General features: G+C 37.6%; 1 protein-coding gene across 29 annotated transcripts in view; it reads right to left on the reverse strand.

Annotated features, from left to right (window-relative positions):
- Positions 1–25,830, reverse strand: part of ENOX2 (ecto-NOX disulfide-thiol exchanger 2) — a 258,731-nt gene that overhangs the window by 179,008 nt on the left and 53,893 nt on the right. For 4 of the 29 annotated variants that reach the window (XM_070606292.1, XM_070606277.1, XM_070606275.1 and 1 more), the window contains one exon: positions 2,580–3,224. The exons of the other annotated variants lie outside the window; for them this stretch is intronic. The gene's annotated coding sequence lies outside the window, so the exon portion shown is untranslated. The remainder of the gene's footprint in view (positions 1–2,579; positions 3,225–25,830) is intronic. 29 annotated transcript variants of the gene reach the window in all.

The raw sequence follows: 25,830 nt of genomic DNA on the forward strand, positions 1-25,830 counted from the left end.
CCTGAGAGTACGACTTAAGTGGCAGCAGGTTGTATTATAGATAAATGCTTCCCTGGCCTTCCCAGAAGATCAGAGGTGTGTGGTAGAAGAGCAAAGGCTCTGGAATCAAACTTCTAGCATAACAATCCTGCCCTGCCACTTACTGATTGTGCAACTTTGGGCAAGATAATTAACTCCCTGAACATTAATTTCTTTATCTGCAAATGGAGATATTATCTACTTCACAGAGCTTTTGAGATAATCCAAGTAAAACATAGTCAACAGAGGATCTGATACATAGTAAAATACTCAGTAAAAATGTGTTACCTTTTACTCACTCCTCCTTACCTGTAGTTACCCTAGGTACCTGAGCTAACACTGGCCTCAGTGAGACTCGGATAACTTTCCTTTCACTCAGTTAACAGATACTTATTGAGCAATTATTACATGCTCGCCTCTAGAAATACAACAGTGAACAAAAGAGATAAAAATCCCTGCCCTCATGGCGCTCATATTCTAGTAGCAGATACAAAAAATAAAGAAAATAAATAAGTAAAATATATTGTATGTCAAATATTGATAAAACGCTTTGTCCAAATAGAAGAAGTAGATTAGATCAGGTCTATTGGCAAAAGCTTTGACCTACTCATTTTCTAGGAAATATTTGGTGTCTCTTGTCTTCTCTACTTGTTTTTTTAAGTGCTAGGACAACAAAAGGCTAAGACCTCCTTACATAGTCCCTTCTAATCTTGAGGTGTGAAGATGAATGGAATAGAATATGGGCAGGTAAGTTGGATATGTGAAAGGGTCAGAAAATGTTTCTTGTCCATTGAATTAAAAAGAGAGCAGGTTCCAATATTTAGGCATAAAGCTGGAATAATTAAACAAAAATGTGCATAAAAGCACCACCAATTGGGTATAAATAAGGGCATATGCAACTTTGGAAAGAAAGGTCAAAATCTGTAACATCTGCAAAGCTCTCAGATATCTGCTACCCATAGGAGGAAGGATAGACCCCAAATTTTGGCAAATATGATTTGGGTGGGATAGTAAATAGCTGAGTAAGATGAAAAAAGCCTTCTGGGAATAACCCTATATTATAAGGACCTCTCCTTAATTTGTATTCTCCAAGCACTTGCAGTTTCTATCACCTTATTGAGCAGTAGAATGTACAGATCTTCAAGATTTTGTATATTGTCACCCACTTCACAGAACTGGAGACTAAACTACCAATTTTATATCTCTCTTAGCACACCACAGAGTGCACACTTAACGGTAGGTTCCTAATTGCCCTAGCGTGTGATATAAAGATCAGTAGGTTTTTAGTTGTTCTCAATTAGCTAAGGCTGGTCAATATTTTCTTGAAAATCCTCTGGCCTGGAAGTGAGTTCCTGTTATGTTCCTATTGACCAATAAGACATGGTGATAAAGGTGATAAAAGGAGCAAGTGACAATATTCATGGGAGTTTTGTTAAGTTTATTAACAGAGGCATACTTCTTTAGTTACCTAAAGATATCAGAAAATTACAATTTGTTTCATCTTTGTTGGTAGCTGCACTAGCTATTCTATTACAGAAGAATTGATTTATGTGCAGCTGTTAAAAACACAATGAACCAGTCACCACAATTTTAACAAGTGTTGATGCTGGAATACCCACTTCAGATAGCATCTATAACGCTGTCATGAAGAAAGTTTACAGTACACTACCTAAAGTAATGATGCTGGTTCCACATTTGCCAAGATCAGTGTCACTGCTATAGTACTGGGTTCTACTGAGGTGGCAGTGAAATTTCACTCTTTTCATGGTCCTTTAAACAAGGCCAAGGCATACATCCAAGAATGCTGTTTTTTATTCTCTTCTTATGATATAAGCTTTATACCACTTGGACTGGGATAACATGAAGTTTATTTTGATTGTCGCCAAGTAAGTCATTCTTTATATTTGTCCCCCTCTTCTCATTCTTTATGTGTGAAAGTTGTGGGTAGAACAATTTACAAGGAAGATGACAGCTGCTGTTAGGAAATGGGTACATTTTTATTACAAGTTAAAATTAAGTCTCCACTCACAAAAAGTTTATAGAATGTGCATAGTGTGTGTGTTTGGGGGTCCTACAGAACAGATGTAAACAAGTAGCCATAATACAATGTGATGAGTATAAACAAAGTGCTCAAAAATGGAGCGCCTTATTCTTTGGTGACCTCTTCAGTAAGTCATATTTGTAAAGCAGATGGGGGGAAGGAAAAAGAGAAGAGAGTATTTCGGGAAAAAGAGATCGCTGGAGCAAAGGCACAGAGTGCAGAGAGTGCAAAAGTAAATTCAAGGAAATCTTAGTGGCCCTGTGGCACTTGAGTATAATGTAAGAGGGTGCTGAGGAGCAGAGAAGTCATGCCTATCCTTTTATTTTGCTATGAGACTTGTACGCTAACTGGCTTCTTGCATAGTTTCATTGGCATCACCTAGAAGTCTTACAGAAGAATATCACTCACACTAAGATTCTCTAATGAAACCAGGCTACCAGATAGACAAAGGGGCAGAAAAATGCAAAGTGAAAAAGAAATTGGACAATGGAAAGTAGAGGAAGGATTTAAGGATGCTCACCTCAAACACCCCTGAGACAGTGTTGGGATGTGGCAGCAGACCTTAGGGAGAGGATTGTTGTTTCTGAGCCAGGATTTGGGCCCAGAGTATCAGAAGCACAGGCACATAAAAAAAAATCTTCAAATAGTGGCTTTGACTGCAAATCAAGGGGTAGTTTTCACAGGGAAGCAGCATACAAAAGGTAGTCATTTGCCAAGAGAGATCAGTAGCAATGATAAGGGTCATCTTTAAATGTCAAGGGCAGAGTTTTGTAAGTCCAATACAACTGATGGATGCATTCGACCAAGATCCACGTTTGACCAGTTCACCTCCACATAGTATACCTTCTGTTCTTTATCAAAGTAAAGGCATTTTTTCTGACTTTTGGAACACAGGACAGCAACGAATGGCTTTGGTGTTACAGAATAGTCCTGAGGCTTCCTCTCCAAATACACCTCACTATCTTCACTCTCTCTTCCCTTTCTGATCTTCTACAACTTGTCTTTTTTCTTCATTCTTTTATCTTCTCTTAGCTTAGGTCTTCCAAGAGCGTCTATGGGAACAGTTTTAGCAGTACTGATGACCCCCAAGGTTCAAAAGGGAGTACGGATGTCTATTAGAAGGCTTCCAAGAAATACTAGTGGAATTCTTGAAAATCTGCACGATCTGAAATTGGGAAAATTCTTAATGAATGTTTGAAATCATTAGAATACACTTAAACCATACTTTATTTCCACATACCATAGAACTTTGAGAGTTGGAATAGGCCCTGGAAACCATATAATACAATTTCCTCACTTTATATAGGAAAAAAAATTGAAGACAAGTAAGATGATTTGTCTAAGGAATATAGTTATTGATAAATAAACTAACACTTAGATTTCCTATGAAATTACTATTTTTTAAGGCTAAAAGTACATGTACTGAATTAGTTTCTTTTTCTTCATTATGGCAAAGAAAAGATATAACATGAGATCGACCCTCAACAAATTCTTTTTTTTAATTTAATTTTATTTTTTAATTGCAGTAACATTGGATTATAACATTATATAGCTTTCGGATGTACGTCATAACATATTTGGAATTCTGTGTAGATTACATCATGTTCACCACCCAAAAACTAATTACAGTCCATCCCCTCACATGTCAGCCTAATCACCCCTTTTGCCCTCCCCCTCTTCCCCGATGGTAAGAACCAATACATTCGCCCTTGCTATGTGTTTGTTTGTGGTTGTTTTTATCTTCTACTTATGAGTGAGATCTCCCTCTAATTTCAGTCAGCATAATACCCTCAAGGTCCGTCCATGTTGTCACAAATGGCCGGATTTTATCATTTCTTATGGCTGAGTAGTATTCCATTCTGTATAAATACCATATCTTCTTTATCCATTCATCCCTTGATGGGCACCTAGGTTGCTTCCAAGTCTTGGCTATTGTGTATAATGCTGCAATGAACATAGGAGCGCATGTATCTTTATGCCTTTGCATTATCAAGTTCTTTGGATAAATACCCAGCAGTGGGATAGCTGGATCATATAGTAGATCTATTCTTAATTTTCTGAGGATACTCCATACTGCTTTCCACAGTGGCTGCACCAGTTTGCACTCCCACCAGCAGTGTACAAGGGTTCCCATCCCTCCACATCCTCTCCAATATCTGTTGTTTCCTGTCTTATTAATTATAGCCATTCTGACCAGAGTGAGGTGATACCACATTGTAGTTTTGATTTGCATTTCCCTAATAGCTAATGATGTTGAGCATCTTTTCATATGACTGTTTGGCCATCCACATATCTTCTTTGGAGAAATCTCTGTTCAGATCTTTTGCCCATGTTTTAATTGGGTGGTTGTTTTTGTTGTTGTTGAGCTGTATGTGTTCTTTGTATATTTTGGATATTAACCCCTTATCTGATATATGGTTTGCAAATATCTTCTCCCAATTGTTAGCTTGTCTTTTCATTTTGTTGATGGTTTCCTTTGCTGTGCAGAAGCTTTTTAGTTTGATGTAGTCCCATTTGTTCATTTTTTCTTTTGTTTCCCTTGCCTGGTCAGACATGGTACTTGAGAATATGCTGCTAAGACTGATGCCAAAGAGTGTACTGCCTATGTTTTCTTCTAGAAGTTTCATGTTTTCAGGTCTTACATCCAAGTCTTTAATCCATTTTGAGTTGATTTTTGTGCATGGTGTAAGGGAATGGTCTAATTTCATTCTTTTGCATGTGGCTGTCCAGTTTTCCCAACACCATTTATTGAAGAGACTCTCCTTTCTCCATTGTATGCTCTTGGCTCCCTTGTCGAATATTAGCTGTCCATAAATGTGTGGGTTTATTTCTGGGCTCTCAATTCTGTTCCATTGATCTGTGTGTCTGTTTTTGTGCCAGTACCATGCTGTTTTGGTTACTATGGCTTTGTAGTATATTTTGAAATCAGGGAGTGTGATACCTCCAGCTTTGTTCTTTTTTCTCAGGAATCCTTTGGCTATTCGGGGTCTTTTGTTGTTCCACATAAATTTTAGGATTCTTTGTTCTATTTCTGTGAAAAATGTTGTTGGAACATTCATAGGGATTGCGTTGAATCTATAGATTGCTTTAGGAAGTATGGACATTTTAACAATGTAAATTCTTCCAATCCAAGAGTAGGGAATATCTTTCCATTTCTTTGTGTCTTCTTCGATTTCTTTCAACAATGTTTTATAGTTTTCGGTGTACAGATCTTTCACGTCTTTGGTGAAATTTATTCCTAGGTGTTTTATTCTTTTTGTTGCAATTGTAAATGGGATTGTATTCTTAATTTCTATTTCTGCTACTTCATTGTTAGTGTATGGAAACACAACCGATTTTCGTTTGTTGATTTTCTATCCCACGGCTTGATTGTATTCCTTTATTGTTTCTAAAAGTTTTTTAGTGGATTCTTTAGGGTTTTCTGTATATAAAATCATGCTGTCTGCAAAGAGTGACAGTTTCACTTCTTCTTTTCCAATGTGGATCCCTTTTATTTCTTTTTCTTGCCTGATTTCTCTGGCTAGGACTCTTAAATAAGAGTGGTGACAATGGGCATCCTTGTCTGGTTCATGTTCTTGAAGGGATAGCTTTCAGTTTTTCTCCATTGAGAATGATATTTGCTGTGGGTTTGTCATATATGGCCCGTATTAGGTTGAGGTATTTTCCTTCTATACCCATTTTATTTAGAGTTTTTATCATAAATGGATGGTGTACCTTGTCAAATGCTTTCTCTACATCTATTGAGAAGATCATGTGATTTTTATTCTTCATTTTCTTGATGTGGTGTAGCACGTTGATAGATTTGTGGATTTTGAACCATCCCTGCATCCCTGGAATGAAATCCACTTGATCATGATGTATGATTTTTTTAATGTATTGTTGTATTCGATTTGCTAGAATTTTGTTGAGGATTTTTGCATCGATGTTCCTCAGTGATATTGGCCTGTAATTTTCTTTTTTTGTGTTGTCGTTGTCTGGTTTTGGTATGAGGATAATGTTGGCTTCATAGAATGAGTTAGGAAGCATCCCCTCCTCTTCAATTTTTTGGAAGAGTTTGAGAAGGATAGGTATTAAGTCTTCTTTGACTCTTTGGTAGAATTCACCAGGGAAGCCATCTGGTCCTGGACTTCTATTTTCTGGGAGGTTTTTGATTGCTGTTTCAATCTCCTTACTGGTGATCAGTCTATTCAAATAATCTACTTCTTTTTGCTCCAGTTTTGGAAGGTTGTATGTTTCTAAGAATTTATCCATTTCTTCTAGATTATCCAATTTGTTGGCATATAGCTTTTCATAGTATTCTCTTATTATCTTTTGTATTTCTGAGGTGTCCGTTGTAATCTCTCCTCTTTCATTTCTGATTTTATTTATTTGAGCCTTCTCTCTTTTTTTCCTGGTGAGTCTAGCTAAGGGTTTGTCAATTTTGTTTATCTTTTCAAAGAACCAGCTCTTGGTTTCATTAATTTTTTCTATTTTTTTTAATCTCTATTTCATTTATTTCTGCTCTGACTTTTCTTATTGCCTTCCTTCTGCTGATTTTGGGCTTTGTTGTTCTTTTCCAGTACCTTTAGATGTGCTTTTAGATCGTCTATTTGGGATTTTTCTTCTTTGTTGAGGTAGGCCTGAATTGCTGTAAACTTCCCTCTTAGAAACGCTTTTCCTGTATCCCACAGATTTTGGCATGTTGTGTTTTCATTTTCATTTGTCTCCAGGAATTTTTTGATCTCTCCTTTGATTTCTTCATTGACTCAATCGTTCGGTAGCATTTTGTTTAATCTGCACATTCTTGTGGCTTTTCTTGTTTTCTTCCTGTAGTTGATTTCTATTTTCATACCTTTGTGGTCAGAAAAGATGCATGGTATTATTTCGATCTTCTTAAATTTATTGAGACTTGTTTTGTAGCCTAAGATGTGATCAATCCTGGAGAATGTTCCATGTGCATTTGAAAAAATGTGTATTCTGTGGTTTTTGGACGGAATTTTCTGTATATATCTACTAAGACCATCTGGTGTAATGTGTCCTTTAAGGCCAGTGTTTCCTTATTGATCTTCTGTTTGGATGATCTATCCATTGGTGTAAGAGGAGTGTTAAAGTCCCCTACTATTATTGTGTTACTGTCTATTTCTCCTTTTATGTCTGTTAATAATTGCTTTATATATTTAGGTGCTCCTATGCACCCTCAACAAATTCTTAAGTGTACAGTAGTACAGTGTTGTTGCCCACCGTACAGTATGCGCATTCTTGTAGAGCAGATGTCTAAAACTTTTTCATCTTGCATAACTTACTTAGTTTCTTTGGTGGTCTGCTGAAGCTACATTTTTAGTGATGGCGACTCCTGTACATTTCTAGGTAACCTCCCAAGCTTATCTTATATGCAATCATATAAATATAATCTGGTGTCTTACTTCAAGTTGCTTCATTTTTATTTAATGAGAATAACTCCAGGTTGTATGGGAATGAAACTCTCTTCCACATAGATTCATATTTAAAGAATAGGGACCTTGATAAATTTTATTCAATTAAAATAAAAAACTTCTGTTCAACAGAGGCAGCATAAGCAAAGTTAAAAGACAAACTGCAGACTAGGAGATCATATTTTCAAAGCATAAGGGATTAGTAGGCAGAATAGATAATATCCTTCAAACCAATAAGACAAACACTAAAAGCCAAATAGAATAATGGGTAAATGATATGAACAGGCAATTCATAGAAAAGGAAATCCACATGACCAATAAACACATGGAAAGATATTAAACCTTACTAGTAAATGAGAAAATGAATATTAAAACACAGTGAGACATCATTTCATACTCACAAAATTGGCAAAATGTTTTAAGTCTGACATTACAGCACTGGAGGATATGGAGAAACAGAAACCCTCACATACTACTCGTGGAAGCATAAAGTGGTTGTTATGGACTGAATGTTTATGTTGCCCCAAATTCATATGTTGAAATCCTTACTCCCAATGTGTTAGTATTAGGAGGCGGAGCCTTTGTGAAGTAACGAAATCATGAAGGTGGATCTCTCAGGAATGAGACTAGTGTCCTTATGAAAGAAACCCCAGAGAGCTCTCCAGCCTTCTTTTCCACCACATGAGGATATATAAGTTGGCAATTTGAAACCTGGAAGAGGGCTCTCACCAGAACCTAACCATGCTGGCACCCTGATCTTGGACTTCCAGTCTCCAGAACTGAGAGAAATAATTTTCTGTTGTTTATAAGCCAGTCCATGGAACTTTGGTTTTTATTTTTATTTTTTTAATTTTATTGAGGTCATATTGACCTATGACATTGTGTAAATTTCAGGTGTATATTACTAATAGCAGCCCGAGCTGTAAGACAGTAGTATAACAACTTTGGAGAGCAATGTGGCAGTGTCTAGTCAAGTTGAAGATGCACACACTCTGAAACCCAGCAACGCCACTTCGAGGTGAAAAACATCTCACACATATAGAGAAGGAGACATATGATGATGTGTACTGGAATATTTTTTTGTAGTAGTGAAAAAAGCTAAAAAGCCGATCAACAAGGAAATGCATAAATATGCTGAGAAACAGCCATTCATAAATGAAATACTTTACAGCTGTTAAAATGAATAGGTATGTATATTGATATAGATAAATCTCAGAAATATTGAGTGAAAAAAGCAAGTTGCCTAATGATACACACAGTATGATATAAATTTTGTAAACACTAAAACTATGCCAAATACTGTTTCTAGATGCATACGTGTACAAACACATGAATGGGAAAGACGTACGCCTACTTTGGGATGGTAGTTCCTCTGGGGAGGAAGGGAGAAAAATGTGATCAAGGAGGGGCACAGAGTAAACTTTAACTGATCAACAACATCTGTATTCTTAAAGAATTGGAAATAAATATGGAAAATATTAATGTTTGGTAACTCTGTATGGTGGGTATAACTGTATACCATGTTTTCCTCTCTATTTGAAGTTTTTGATAATACAATACTTTTATGAAAGAATAGAGAAGTACATTTCCTTTACAACTATTGATGCTCACATTCAAAAACTAAAGTTAGCTATATGGTAGACATTATGTTAACTCTGAACGCTGTTTTGTCAACCATCAGCTTATGCAGTCCAAATCAAGAGAGAGTTGGGCTTAGAGGCCCTTTTTTATTTTAAATAAAGTCCCACAAAGAGATAAGCATATGTAATTACATATCATAAACTTTCACTATATATACTGTCAAGTGCATAACAGGATCACATTTTAAATCCTTGATTTGTTGTGCCTCAAAAGTATGCGCAGACATTAACTCCATGTCCAAGCCAGTGAGATAAGCCACCATGCCCTTTGTTAATTACAAACAATGTTCTCTACTTTCAGGTAAACTTTGCTGTGCCTTGATTAGGTCCAGACCTTAAATTGGAGGGTAAACTGTCTTTAGTTTGAGGAAAATACAAGGCAAATGGTGTAGAAAAATTCTTAAAAGTCAACAAGAAATAGTTCAAACATACACAATTGAAAGCTATGTAGTAGCCAGAGCTCAGTGAAGAAGAAAACCCTAGAAAGTTTGGGAGGGAAATGACTTCAACTAATTTTAGAAAGTGATTTACGTGGTCTTAAAAATGGTTTATAAATAAATGGTCACTACTGAAATCACATTGACTAGTGGTTTCTGAGTTCATGTTAATATCAGGAAATTATGCATGCTTGCTGGGGCTTATAGAGATAAAACAGACTGTGTGTTGATGGACACAACTCTCTACTAATAGACTAGTTAACCCAATCAAAATGCAGAAACTCATTAAAAGCATTTAAATTCATGTTAAATGCAAATATGCAATTATCTGAAATTGTGGTAACTAAAATAAACAATACTCAGAACCATAAGAAGGCCCTAATAAAACATTTGAGATTGAGAACGTGACTTTTAGGAGTTAGACTAGTAATCAAAGAGCAAAACTAGTTCATGCTAGGGCAGGGTTTCATTCACACAGTATATCCAGGATCAGAGACAATAATCCATAAGGTCTGAAAAGCCATGAAGTTCCTCTAGATTTAAGTACAGCTACCTAAAAATGGGCTAATTTCTAAATGTGGATACATGCTCCAAAATACTACAAAGCTTTGCAGTGATACTGTACCCTCTGATTGGAATACTCTTCCCCATTTCTCTTTGCTAGGCTACAATGACTCATTCTTTAAGTCTCAGCAAGAACATCATTTCCATGGGAATTCTTTTTACCTTCTCTACCCTCTACATCTCAGGTTCTGTACTCCTGCTAGGTATTCTATTACACTCTGACAGTCACCCATTACAGTACTTAAACTTTATATTAACTGTTTGCTGTCTTCCTTACTAGCCCAGAAGCTTGTGAGCCAAGAATCAATCCTGTCTTGATTATTACAGTTTTTCCTTAGCAAAGCATAATACCCGACACATAGTAGGAACAGGTCAAATGTCTGTTGAATACCTTGATGAATAAATGGGTGGATGCATAGATAGCCAGATATAAGTATATGAATGTGTGATCAAATTCTCCAGAGTGCAAAGTAACCATTTTTTTAAAGTATATTAGATAATATGACAGTTTGTGTGTGTGTGTTTCTTTAAATTTCATGGTGATGGGGTGTATTATGCATATGTTTATGGGGAAGGAGAGACTTTCTAAAAACAGAAATACCAGTATGCCTAAAAAATTCCTGAGGAGTCATAATTTTTCAGATTTATGTATTTATGCTCAAACTGCTCCCATCCATGTTACATTTATTCCTACAATCTCCAAGCAAAATAGATAAGGAGAGATATTATCATTGTCATTTTTCTGAAGGGGAAATGGATTGAGCAGTGAAGTGAACTTGCCCAACTACAAATGGTATCCCAATATCTGAGGTGATGCTCCAGCCACTAGAACAGTGTATCCTGGTAAGATCACAATTATTATCACAATCTTTTTAGAGTGCAAGAAACAGATATGGGCAAATGTCTGAGACAGAAAGAGAGCCCATAATTCATACTGACTAATCTGCTTTCCAGGCTCTAGTAAAGGTAATTTAGCTTCTGAGTTCATGTTACTTATTTAACTAGCACATACAAGGGGATATTAGGGCTGAGATGGAAGCTTACTTTTCATTTTTAAGTTGATAAAATTTTGCATTAACATTGATCATTCAGTTTAGTAGAAGAAATCAGCAGGCTGATAATAGGAAATGCATTTAACAAGAATGACCAAGATTTCAGCTGGAAGAATTAAATCTAATATTTTTCTGAAATATAATTGATTAGAAAAAAAAGTTGAGTCTGATTTATCTTTGTAATTAATGCCCTGTGGAAAATAACATTGAGATTAAAACACCTATATTAACTGAGCTCCTTTTTGAGCCCTATAAGGTCTAGTTTGATTATCATTACATGAAAGCATTGAAATGAGCTGCCCTCCTCCATATTTCTTTTCCTTAAAATTCTCAATACAATTCAGTAAGGTGTTTTTAAACCTGGGAAGCAGAGTAGATGCTGCTCACAAAGCAATACTGAGGGTCAGCTATAAATAAGCTTTTATTACATTTTCAGTCTCACATGATGCCTTTCCATCAAGGGGCTCAAGGACCTCACTGGAATGGCCACTTCCCTGGAGCTTGATCAGCAGGGATCCGTGGAAGGTGCCTTTGTCCAGACATGAAAGGCAATGGTGACCTTCTTAGACTGAGAGAGGAGATCAGGCATACTATTGTCTTGGGTTCTATTAACCCATTCTTACTGGCAGACAATATTCAAACTATAAAGGAAGATTTCAATGTTAAAAGAAACCTATGTGTGGGGCCAGCCCAGTGGTGTAGCAGTTAAGTTTGCACGCTCCGCTTCAGCGGCCCAGGTTTGCCAGTTCAGATCCCGGGTGTGGACCTAGGCACCACTTATCAAGTCATGCTGTGGCAGGCGTCCCACATATAAAATACAGGAAGATGGGCACAGATGTTAGCTCAGAGCCAATCTTCCTCAGCAAAAAGAGGAAGATTGGCGGTGGATGTTAGCTCAGGGCTAATGTTCCTCAAAAAAAAAAAAAAAAAGAAGAAGAAAAAAGGAGAAATCTATGTGTCTATAATATTTATTGTAACAAATAACACGTGCCCCTTTTATTCTAGACCTTCTAACTTCACCCTGTTTCTAATGTACTGACTGATACTGCTTTCTTCTTTCAGGTCTTTCTCACTGATGGGCTACTTATTGCTCCTCTGTGCTCCAGGAAAATAACCAGTAACAAGGACAAAAGTTGCCTGTGCCTCAAGAGCTGACATAAGAAGGTAAATATTAGGGCAGGGTACCGTAATTATGATAACTGCTTTGATTAAATGCTTACTACATGCCAAGCCCTGTACTATCAGGTACTTTACATGTACTACATCATTTAATTTTTCTCTACAAATTATCAGATAAATATTACTGTTGTCCTCATTTTACAGAAGAGGAATTTGAATATCAGCTGGTTAATTAATTAATTAATTTTTGAGGAAGATTAGCCCTGAGCTAACTACTGCCAATCCTCCTCTTTTTGCTGAGGGAGACTGGCCCTGAGCTAACATCCGTGCCCATCTTCCTCTACTTTATATGTGAGACGCCCACCACAGCATGGCTTTTTGCCAAGCAGTGCCATGTCTGTATCCGGGATCTGAACCGGCGAACCCTGGGCTGCTAAGAAGTGGAACATGTGAACTTAACTGCTGCGCCACCGGGCCTGCCCCTGGTTAATTTATTTACTCAAGGTCTCACAGTTAAGTAAATGGCAGACTCAGGATTTAAACCAAGGTTTATTTGGTTATAAAATTGTTTTCCTATGCCACACCACTGCCCTGAAGCAAAATGATCTCCTCTAAATGTGGTGTCAGGTGGCATGCGTGCCTGCAAGCAGAAGAAATTCCAAGCTTTCAGATCTTTGGCTAAAGGGATGCTGTAGAGCTTGGGATTGTAATAATGGCTAACATTTATTGAGGGCACAGTACAGGCAGTGTTCTAAGGGCTTCACATGCATTGACTCCTTTCATCCTTACAATAACTCTCTTAATGAAAGTATGTGCTATTTTAATGCCCAATACAAAGATGAAGAAACTGGCACTGAAAGGTGAAATGACTTACTCAAGGTCACACAGCTGGGAAGTAGTGGAACTAGAATTCAAATCCAAGCAGTCTGTCTCAAGCCTACTCGCTTAACCACAACACTATATTAATGAGAAACTGGTTGAGATCAGAAATTGTCCCGAAGGAAAAAAGTAATCACACAGTTTTACAACTGGAAAGAATCTTAAAGATTATTCAGAAAAGGGAGGCAGAGAAAGGTTAACTGACCTGCCCAAGGTTACATGGTTTGCAAGTAGCTTGAGCCTACACTATACTCCAGGTCTTCCAGACCCTAGTCAAGTGTTTGTTCCATTATATCATATTATGCTCTCCCAGATATATTGACATGGTAAAATATAAGTAGAATTCAGTTAAACAGCCTTTTCTGGGCCTGCATTGGAGCTATTGAACATAGTTGGAGAAAATTCACATAGCTGAGCTGATGGGCTTCACTTTCATTTAAAGTATTCATGATCACAAGCCTCAACTGAGCACTCATCTCTGCCCAGCAATGCTACTTCTGCATTAAACTTGCTTTCCCACTTTGATTCAAAGTGACTATGATATATCTTCACCTCTCTCCCCTTTCCTCCCACATCTTCCCCACTCCTCTCCCGTTTCCTGCCTTTAACTGCTGATCTTGCCTCATGCTTTATGGAGAAAACAAAAGCCATCAGAAAGAGCTCTCTCATCTTCCCACGGCCAAATCCACAAACTGACCTACATCTTTATCTATATTCTCAACTCTTCTGTCCTGTTAAAATGAAAAGAGTGGCCCTGAATCTAATCCTCTCTTGCCTGCTCAAAGACACTGCTCCTGCAGATATCCCTTTTCTTCTGCATCATTTTTTCCCTTTCTATGGGAAGTCAGCTTCAACTCCTACTCTTTGAACATCCTGTATTTCCCAACTATCAGTAAATCCTGCCTTTTGATTCTAACTTCAAAATACATCTTGAATCTCTCTCTCTCTCTTCATCTTTGCTAACATCATCTTTACCCAAGCCACCATTTCCTCTTACCTACGCTCCTGCAATAAACAAATAGCTTCCTAATAGGCTATCATGCTTCCATTCTTGCCCACCTTTGACTCATTCTTCACAGAGCAGCCAAAGTACCCTTTACAAAAAATATAAAACAATTCATATTACTCCCGTGCTTAAAACCTTAGTGCAGGTTCTCACTGCTTTTAGAATAAAATTCAAACTTCGTGAGGCCTAGAAACCCTGTATAATGTGGCCTCTGTTTACTTCTCTGAACTTCATCTCATGCCATGTTCCCTTTCACTCAACTATGCGGGCCTTCCCTCTGTTTCTGCAACATACCCAGTCCTGTCTTGCCTCAGAGACTGTGTGTGCTGTTCCCCATGCTCTTTGTGAGACAGATGCCTTCTCGTTCATCAGATCTCAGCCCGAAATGCATCTTTTCGGAGAAACCTTCCTACCATGACTCTAAGCAGGTCCTGCCTATTTTTCTCATCCATAGCTGTTCTAGCACTTACCACCATCAGTAAGAACTTTATGTATGTAGTACTTATTTGTTTCTTTGTTCACTTGTCTGCCTCAAAGCTCAATGAGGTCGGGGACCTCTGTGTATCTTTTTTCACTGTTTTATTTACCATATCTAACAGAGTATCTGGTACCAAGCAGGTGCTCAATAAGTTTTTGCTGAATTACAAAATGAATGAATTAATTCCTGGATCCTGCTGAAAAATATCTGGGACAATAGCCAAATGGGGAGAGACACAGGCCTTAGAATAAACCAAAAAAGGGAAGAAGTCAATTAGTGCCATCCAAAGTGTTCACCTAAAGAGATCTTCTTCAGGTCCTCTATAATCACTATTCAACACTTCGATATCAACTAAAGATACTCAAAACAGGGGAAAACAATTCTGACCTCCTTAGGAAAAGAATCTGGCTGGTGTCACGACCCAAACTTTTTGCCAAACTATAATCAGCAGATTCTGATTTCCTTTCACGGTAATCTCTTTCTAAAAAAAAAAATACAGTATCTGCAAAGTTAACCCAGATGAGGGACAGGACCTTGAGGATGATAACTGCTTAAGGCTCTCCTTGTCAAATATGCTCCTTCTCACTCTGCACACTTGAAAGTGGGAGTTACATTTTACTTGGTTATTTTTACCTCAAGTCATTTATTCCTCTGCTAAGTAGTTTATCGATTCTTCAACATCAATTTAGAGCTGGAGTTTACAGCACTCCCATCAGAAATCATATAGTGCTCAAAATAAATGTCTGGCCCAAACAATACCATGTCAGTTGTTGAAGATATAACTCAGGAAAACAAATGCACCTAAAGGTAGAAACTAAATATAGATATCCCCTTACATACACACACACACACACACTTGAGATATGACCTTTGTAAGAACAGAAAATAAAAGAGAAAAAAATCTATAACATAAGAAAAATTCGGTAGTATAAGGAGTCTAATAAGGAAAGTGTTAGAATTCACTATAACCTACTACCTCCCACTAATGTTCCATAATAGTTATTTTAGACAGGAAGCACAAGGTTGCCAAATGTTCTTGTTCTACATTTCCTGTACTAGTTTCACATCCTACACTTCTAGCCCTAGTATTAAAAATGTGGTCCATGATATTTTACTTCCTGGCTTCTAGAGCAGGAGAATCCAAGGCCTGCCTATAAACCTTTTGGGATTCAAATTCCAACATTCATCTGTAGAAAGCACATCTGCCTACACACACCACCCTCTTCTAGCAAAATGTTGGTTATGCTCAAATGCTTTGGGATTAGGAGTGAGGAAGTCTTGAATTACATATCTAAGTATAACCCATTATCTGCTGGGCCAGAGAAACACAAGAAAGACACAAATGTTTTAACAGTGTCACAGCAACTATCAGTATTCATGCACAATGACACACACGTACAGCACTAAATTTCCTTTTCACCCTAGAAGGAAAGCAGGTGCTAAACTTTCTCGAGTCTAGCATTGCATATTTAAAATAACTGCTTTACATGTTTATTTGGAGTTGCAACTCATCTGAGACACTTAGGGGATTCCCCAAAGTGCACCAGAATTTGGGCATATATGAAATGGCAATTACTTTCCATTCCTTTTCTCCAAGTTCCTCATAATTGCTCTTCCTGACATAGTTCTATGTTCTTTAGGGGAGTGTGGAAAGGGGCCCAACACACAGGGTGGTCTTTCAAAATCCCATGACTAGGCAGCATCATTCATTCAACAAATGTTTACTGAGTGCCTACTAGATGCCAGGCACTGCTCTAGAAGCTGGGATAACAAGCCCCCAGAGGCGATGCACAGGTTCAAATGAGTTTAAGAAAGTAACAAGGAAAGAAGGATTTCTGATTTTTAAGGCTGTTCCCTTTTTATTTTTAATCAGGAAATGGAACAGCAACTTCCATAGGCTGTCAGTAGCAGGTGAGATGTCAAATAGGGAGTCTCTTCCTCAGGGCAAACTGACTTTGGCTTCTCTCCTTTCTAATTCCAGCATAGCATACCACAAGATCCAGGGAAAGGAGATCTGAAAAGTGAAGGCAATTTTGTGCTGAGTAACTCAGGCAAACAGAATACTCTCTAAGGGAAGCTCCCCAAGACCATCCCTGCCCTGAGCCCAGGTCTCCACTGTTACTTGCTTTACATCTAGGGTTTAAGGTCCTTCTTCACCTTGTTCTCTCCATCACTTCAGTACAGCACATAGAGGCAGTTCAAGTACACAATTATCTTTACTCTGGTGGGAAGAAACCTTAAACTAAATTTCTATGCAGATCATTCATTCATTTGACAAATATTTAGTGAGTACCTACTATGCCCCAGGGATGGCTCTTGGTCCTGGGGATATCTCGATGAACAAACAGATAATAAGTCCTACTCTCATGGAGTTTACAATTTAAATGTCAGTTGTTAAGATAAGTTATAGTCAATTTTGCAGTGACCACAGAGCTTAATACTGATTCAGGTGATTACACAGTCCCTTCTTGTTCCTCCTTTCCCTTGCTTCTACTAGACAGCCCAACCTCTGGGCCTATGTCTTCTTGCTGCTTCTGATGTTTCCATCCTCCACTTCCACTCCTAGGTCTAGCCTTGATGCCCTCTTTCAGCTGCCTCTACTCCCCTCTCAGATCCTCAGGCACATCCCCTTTAGTTGTGATTATTCCTAATGAATAGAGTTCTCCTTACAATGGTACCCTATCTTTCTTAGTTCCTGGTGACAGCAACTTGACCAAAATCACCAGAACACTGGGCTTTGGGTTCTGGTCTTGGGAATCCCTGATTAGCCTTTTCTTAGCCTCTTAGCTGAGTCTCCAACTCCATTTACAAATCCTTGTTTTCCTTAACGCCTCTCTAATCTTTTCTTTTTGTTTACTTTGTACCTCTATTTTTTCCTGAAAAACATTTCTCAACAAAGTTGGGAAAGGAAAATAGCTGGGAATATGAAAGGTCAGGCTCCAATTTAAATAATATTTGTTTAAAAAGTCTGGATTGTCAAGAAATAACAAATGTTGGAGAGGATGTGGAGAAAAGGGAACCTTTATCCATTGCTGGCAGGAATGCAAACTGGTGGAGCCACTATGGAACACAGTATGGAGATTTCTCAAAACATTAAAAACAGAAATACCATATGATCCCAGCATCCCATTACTGGGTATTCATCCAAAGAACATGAAATCAACAATTCAAAGAGATTTATGCATCCCTATGTTCATTGCAGCATTCTTCACAATAGCCAAGATGTGGAAGCAACCCAAGTGCCCATCAATGGATGAATGGATAAAGAAGATGTGGTATATATATATATACAATGGAATACTACTCAGCCATAAAAAAAGACAAAATTGTACCATTTGTGACAACATGGGATGGATTTTAAGGGTATTAGGCTAAGAAATAAGCCAGACAGAGAAGGACAAACACCATATGATTTCACTCACGTGCGGAAGATAAACTAACACATGGATAAGGAAAAGAGATTAGTGGTTACCAGAGGAGAAGGGGGTTGGGGGAGGACAAAAAGGGGTAAAGGGGCACATATGTATGGTGATGGATAAACACTAGACTATTGGTGGTGAACATGATGCAGTCTATACAGAAAGTGATATATAATAATGTACACCTGAAATTTACACAATGTTATAAGCCAATATGACCTCAATAAAATAATTTTTAAAAATCTGGATTGTCAAAGATGATTTGAAAAAGCAAGCTTCTGGGGCCAGGTGCCATGTTTTCATAAGACCATGATCTCATATATACACTGTTACTTCCTGTGGAATTTCTACAAGCTGTTCTTTAAAATAATTGTGCTGTTCTTTTTCCTGGGTTCTTATAAGGTTTTAACATTTTGAAACCATGGGGACAAACAGGAAAATCTTAAAATGTGATTACTCAGTAGTCAAATAAAATGTTATAAGAAATTTCTCCATTTTTCCCACCTTACAATTTTTTCCATCCCATCTGAAATAGAAAACAAGTTGAAAATATTTCAGTCCAAAGGGTAATTTTATGAAAAAGATAAGCACCTAGGAACAGAGGCTTGTAATGAAAGTGTCTCCTCCACCGTGGAGCAACACTAATGTAATTCAATAAAGTTTATAAAACCATCCCTGCCAATCAAAATCTAGAAAAGACAATTTCCTGTTTGTGGAAATAGATGTGATACTGAACAGAACCAAATCAGGCTGCAATTAACTTAGGAAAAAAACCTGATACACTAGACTCAGGTTAGCTAGAAGAATGTTGCTGCATTTTAACACATTTGCAACTAGTTTAATAAAATTAAGATTCCAAAAGAATTATCATCCTGGCGAGTGGAGAGGGGGGACTGAATGAGTTATATAGAAAACAGCTACATAGTAAAAACAGCTACCATTCACTGAGAGTTGACTATGTGCAAGACACTTTACAATTTAAGTTTTGAATTTTCTCATTTAATTCTCACCATAATTTTAACAGGTGGGTGGTTCTTATTATCTCAGTTTTATAGATGAGGCAACTGAAGTTCAGAGATTAAGTCTGGTGTGTAAATTCACACAAGTAATAAAGGGTAAAGTTCAGACCCAGGTCTGCTCTTAACTGCTAGACTATGTTCACACTCATAGAATATATAACAGATATATCTATATAATATATACTTATATACAATATATATATAATAGATAAATTCTAAATGAATTAGCTAGGCATGAAGCAACATGATATAGTAGAAAAAGCACTTGATTAGGAGTCCTAAGACCTGGGTTCTACCCTAGGCTCTGACATTAATTAGCTGTATGGCTTCAGATGAGTCATTTAACACCTCTGGGCCTCAGTTTCCCCATCTATAAAACAAGGATATTAAGCTAAAGGTTCTGTAATATCACATTTGGTTCTGCCATTCTATTACCCTACTGAAACAAGTTACGTCACATGTATTACCATGAATATTTTGCCTTTGGGGATAACATACACTGAAAGCAACTCAAGGAACAAGTTCTACTAAAAAGTGTACCCTTGACAAAAGCAGATTCGCTAGAAAGAGGGAGATGATTTCAAAAGGAGAACCTTTTTGTGATAGCAAATGGAGCTGCCAGCATAGTCTTTGAACTCTCCTTCACCATCAGCCAAAGAGAGGCTTCAGTTAATCTTCACTAAAAATGACAGTCTACAAGCATTCTGGACCTCCAGGTCGAGGCTAAGTTGGCAAGAACTAAATGGAGAGAAAATCATTTTACGGGGTCACTGGTAAGCCTAGAATCATGGGATTTCTGAAGAAAGTGTTTATGGGTGACTAAATCAAAGGCCTCAGTTAGGTCAATAAAAATGGTTCTAATAATATAAACTTGATACATTGTTTCTGAAATATCATTGCTGCTTTAAATAAAGTTGAATTGAGAGAAAGGCTAGCTATGAAACATAACCAGACCACAGTTAGAGATTCCCTTCCCCAGGGGGTTGAGCATCTGGGAATTTTATAAAAACTTCAGGTACCTTTGGCAAGACACATGGACTCAAAATAGTGTAGGCAGACTTTGATTTTTGATCCTTTGTAAAGTGCGCAATGCCAAATTGATCAGTGAGTCTCTAGAAACAATGGAAACATTCAAAGACTCAAGTGCCCTCCTATGGGGATTCCAGCCAGTTTTGAGGAGCAACTAATTGGAAAGACTTAAGTTTTATGTTTGTATTTCTCCAAGGCAATTTTTGACTAGCTTCTCTCTGCCCCATTGCCTTCCAAGGTGACCATGCGACTGTCATCTTTGCCGTAAGAAGTAATGATAAGCCACACTCCTAGCTGCCTTTCCAATTCTCTCAAGAGCCACTGAGCAAAGGTTAATGATAGCGTCTTTTCACTTCTACCATTGCTGGTGACGGAATTCCTAAAGAGCTCATTTTTCTCCTGAAATACTTTATTTTAGAAAGGTAACCAAAGAAAGGTAAAGAAAGGCTGAGAGAGAAGGAGAAAGGGTTAGCTATTTAGCTATACCTACGGGTTATTTTCTTCATGGCCTGGTACATTTTACTTTTAAAATAAATGAAACCCTTTGTGCTCTAGGTGAGAGTGCTATACGAATCACAGATGGCTTTTATAATTGGCCAATATCAGAAATACAAAGGTGTCTGAATGAATAGATAAGTGACATTATCACAAGATTGGAAATGGAAGAACCATATGGCAGATTAATGCAAGGAATTATTAAGATAAAATGAAAAAGCTGGAATTTGAAAGTGGGTACAAAATTCATTTAGATTATAAACTACTGCAATTAGAAAAGAGAACCCTGGAGGCTAATCAATTTTTATTAATGGATTTTTGACCTTGTCCAGTGATTTCTAAATCTGTTCTTGCAACAGGAATGGCTTCTCTCCATTCGGTGGGCCAGTGCATTAACTCATACTTCTCCTGTGGCAATAGCTCATCTACATAGTAATAGAAGTAAAGCTCGTCTGTCTATGAGCTCTGAGTATCCAACTAAGTCCACAAAAGGCCTAGAAAGGGCATGGCTGCTCACTAACAAGTAGATGTGTCAACTTAGATTCATATAATTTTAGAGTTGAAACTGGCCTTTGAGTTTATCTTATGCTTACCTTTGCTCCCAGTGAAGAAATCTCATGCACAGCATATCTGACAGCACCTAGACATTGCTTAAATACTTTCAGGGATGGAAAACTCCCTGTTTCACCAGAACACTCATTCCACTGCCAGACAATTTGAATAGAAAGTTTTCCCCTTTCTATTCTTATGCTAGGCTAAAATCTGCCTTCCTATGGCTACCCGGGTTCATATCCAGGCTCCCTCACTTATACGATGTTGGGTACATTACTTAATCTGTGCTTCAGTTTCCTTATATGTAAAATGGTAATAATAATAGTACCTACATCATAGGATTATTATAGGGACTAAACACGTTAATATAAGTCAAGTGCTTAGCACAGTTCCTGGCACAAAATAAGTGCTCAATAAGCATCAGCTATTGTTTTTATTGCTAATACTACTGCTGTTTTTAAAACAACTACTACTATCATGACCATATCATTCCTAAATCCTCTTCTTTATATCAGCTATTCAAATATTTGAAGACTCTTATCTAAAGCATGAGCTTTAGAGTTGTGCATCTATCTCTACTCCTTATTAACTCTATAATAGGCAAGTTATCTGACAACTTCACCCCAGATTCCTCCAAGAAAGATAATACCTCATGCATAGGTGGTATGAGGATGAAGGGAGATAATACATGCAAAGTGGCACAGAGTAGATACTTAAAAATGTGTCAGTTCTCTTACCCTTTTCCATGCCTAAGTTTTCTCTTTCCTAGGCACGAAAAGCCCCAATTTCTAACCTTTCTTTATATGACAGGGGTTTCCAGGCCCTAACCATCTTTGTTTTATTCTAGTTTGTCAAGTGTCTTTCTTAAGACGTAGTACCTGGCATAGAAAGCATTATTCCAGAGGTGTGACCCAAGTATGCCAGGCAGAGTACAGTAGGTCTTTAATCTTGGGAAGATACAACTCAGCTAAAGGCATAGTGGGCAAGGCAGGGGGTAGGTGTATTCTCTTACCATTATGATTCTTTTTGCTCATTGATTTCTTTTTTCCTGGCCCACAAGCTAGTGAGTAATCTATTCCATCAAAACTTCAAGTTATTTATTGAATCAGAGCAGATGTACTGGCCAGCTCAAGTAGCTCTTTCCCAGGACTCTGCTCTCTTAGCAGGTTGTGATGCATACATAATGCAGTGAATCTAATTCCTGCCACATATATTGAGGGGCATTACTGCCAAAGTGTCTCTTCCAATCCATGTTATGTGGTTACTTTCCAAAGCAACGTACTGAATTAAAAAAATAATAATTTTAATCCTGTTGGTTAATACTGATTAAGCACTTCCAGGCATGTAGAGAGGTAGAGCGCATGCTTTGAAAGTATAAGGCTGGAGTTCTATTTCCACCTTTCAGATTTTCTGGAGGCAGTATAGAATATTGAGAAGATCACTAACTAAGAGTCATGAAACTTGAGATAGAGCCCTATCTATGCCACTAACTTAGTGTATGATCCTCGATAAGTCATTTAACCTATTTGGATCATAGTTTCCTTACCCGTAAAATGACAGGATTAGATTAGATTAGATAAATTTTAATGTCTCTTCTGGGTCCAATAACGTATGGTTATATTCTGTAGGCTTATGGCTAATTAAAGAATTCTACTTTCCCACACAATACTTACCTTTTTAATCAGTTATGCTGAGGAATAGCCCAGAAAAAATGGGATTTTTAAATAACTTTTGTACTTTTAATAGAGGACTGAAACAGTTGAATACTTCTTCTCCTAAACTTCTGCTTATATAATTTTAAAGCACTTAATTAAATTGCGTTCTACAAAGATTATCATTATATATCCAAGCTAAAGGGGAGAATTCAACATCTACAGTTGAAGAACAACAGAGAGAGCTGCACTCAGGAAACTGTTTATAATGTAATAACCATAGGAAATTGCTTGAACCTGACCTTGAGTAGACACTATATTCCTCACAGTTCAACCTAGTAATATGCTGTGAGAACATCTTAGAACACATATCACACACGACCTGCGTCAGCCATCATACAAAGAGCACATTAAAAACTTTTGTTATTAATTTAAATCTTAAGATAGTAGTCAAAACTATTGTAAAGCAATGCCTTTTGGCCCCTAGTGCATATAAAAATATTGGTTTATAAGAGGTTTCCAATGTGCAGGCTGATCTTTTGGACAGGCTATACTTTTTTTTACAATCCTCTGAGAAAACAGTCTATTAAAGCTTTTACTCTACTTGTGCAAACCTATAGACACATTACCCAACAGAAGTTTTAAGAATCAACATTGCTGGTTATATTTATTAATAAAAATGTCCCATAAAATACTGATAAAACTTGTGTCTTTTTGGCATCTAACTCAAGAAACACCATTTTGAGTCATGGGACTATGAATTTTCATATTTGGACTCTGACAGTGGCATCACAGGACTGTTTTAGACAAGAACATGGTCCTTTTCCTCTATGAGCATGCTCCTGAGTTAGGAATGTTTAGTTAATCTCTCTCTCTCTCACACACACACACACACTGGTGGGGTGGGAGTTCTGATAGTATTTTGCAGACTATATCCTATTTGCTATCATCTATTTCTCCATCAGACTAAAAAGGCAGCACATATAAAAACAAGAAAACAACAAAGAATCTCCATTTTTCTACATTTGGGCATTCTTCAGTTAGAGTCACACAGTGGCTGAAAGATATATCCAAAATAGTGGGGGAGGGGAAAATCTTCCTCACCACAGCATCATTTATGCTGATATTTCTAAAGGTCAGAAGAATTTAGGTCCAGGCTCACTTTCCATTGTTAGTTCACTCCAACATGACAATTGCTTCTACAATGACAAGGTCTCCCAATAATCTTCTCTGTGGCTAGAGGGGAAGAAATAGCAGAATTTCCAAAGGCTATGTCATTACTCTGCTTCCCCAGGTGGGATCCTTGCTGTTATTCCTGAACTGTGACTGAGAGGCTACTAAACAGCAGATGGTAAGAAAAGAGGACTAAAGTTTAAACTAACAACCATCACCACCAACATTCAGCCTCTCTTTGAAACAACAGGAACTGTGAAATCTGAGTCTACATTTCTGTTGAAGATCAACAAAGCAGGGCCTTCTTAGGGGAGACAGGGTTTACTGCCTTTCTTAGCATAAATACACCAAGCAAGAATACATCAAGCAGAAGATAATAGTGCATCCCTAATTCAGTAATTGTCATAGGACTCTTTCCTTCTCCTCAATTAAACAGTTAACAGGGAGCTGGGATTCACACAAAGAAATTCGTTCCTCCTCCCCTCTTTCCCAGTTTGATTTATGCATAGCCCCTTGAGACGCAAATTAATGTCTTCATAGACCAAAAGCCCCAGCTGTTTTGGAAAACCTATGACAAAGCTTAACTAAGGTTCACGCATGCAAACATAAAGCCCCAATAATTACTAAGCTGAGTATTACAAAGCTGGCTCCTCAATCAAGGGTCTAAAGCCAGCCTTATTGTCTCTCTTATCCCCAGCCAGGCTGGCCTGAATACACCTATAGTGCTAATTTAGTACTGCCTGAGGCATTGTGGATTCTGGGTAGATAGACACCTTAAGCAAAGCTGAGGAAGAGATATAGAACTGTAGGGATTTAAAACCACAATTTATCATTTATTAATATCAGACAGAAGCATTGGAAATCTGTGAAACTCTATTTCTTATGGACCTGATTTCTTTGGTTTATTTGTTCTTTTTTTAATGGCAAGAAATCAGAAAATTACATGACAAATTTAAAGAAAATACTAAAAGAAACTCAACATCCTCAATTCAGTCTTAAATGAACAAAAGATAAGCCTCTCCCTCCCACCCCGCTCCCTTGGAAACATGTGGCCAGCACTTGCTGTTCCCTCTTCCTCTCCTCTCATCCACTCCTTAATCATTGCATTCTGGATTCTGTACATAGCATTTAACTGAGACAACCCTTGCAAAGGTCACTGACATTCTTTGTTGCTAAAGCCAATGATGACTTTTTAGTTTTTATCTTCCTTTTTTTCTCTCTGCAGCACTTAACTCTGCTGATCATTCCTGCTTTCTTAAAACTCTTCCCTTATCTTTTGTGACACCCTCTAACTTTCTGGTTCCTCTTTCTTAGTTTCCTTTACAGACTTCTCCGCCTCTACTCATTTCTTAAATGCCAGTGTTTCATCTTTATGCCTCTTTTCTTCTTATTCCACAACCAGGAGTTCTTAATCTAGACATAAGGGCTCATGGATGTGCTTCAAGAGGTCTATGAACCTCCTAAAACTGCAAGCACAATTGTATATGTAAATTTTATGGGGAGAGGGTCTCTATTTATCAGATACTCTGATCCCCCACAAGTCTAAGGCCAAATAAAGTCTAAGGGCAACTGATCTTCAGACTGGCTCTGGGTGATCCCATGACTTCAAATCATATCTCTATATATGCTGATAACTACCACATCTATATCTCCAGTCTAGATTGTTCTCAGTATGGGCATCCCATGGGTACCTCAAACTTAACCCAGTGTCTTTACTCAATAATCCTACTCTTTTTCCCATGTTCTCCATGTCAATAAATGGCACACAACACACGTAGCTGTTCAGTCCAGGAGCCTAGGAGTTATCCATATTTTTCCTTCTACCTCATTCTCTACATCCAGTAAT

Source organism: Equus przewalskii, chromosome X (assembly GCF_037783145.1).
Source record: "Equus przewalskii isolate Varuska chromosome X, EquPr2, whole genome shotgun sequence".
Classification (NCBI taxonomy): domain Eukaryota; kingdom Metazoa; phylum Chordata; class Mammalia; order Perissodactyla; family Equidae; genus Equus; species Equus przewalskii.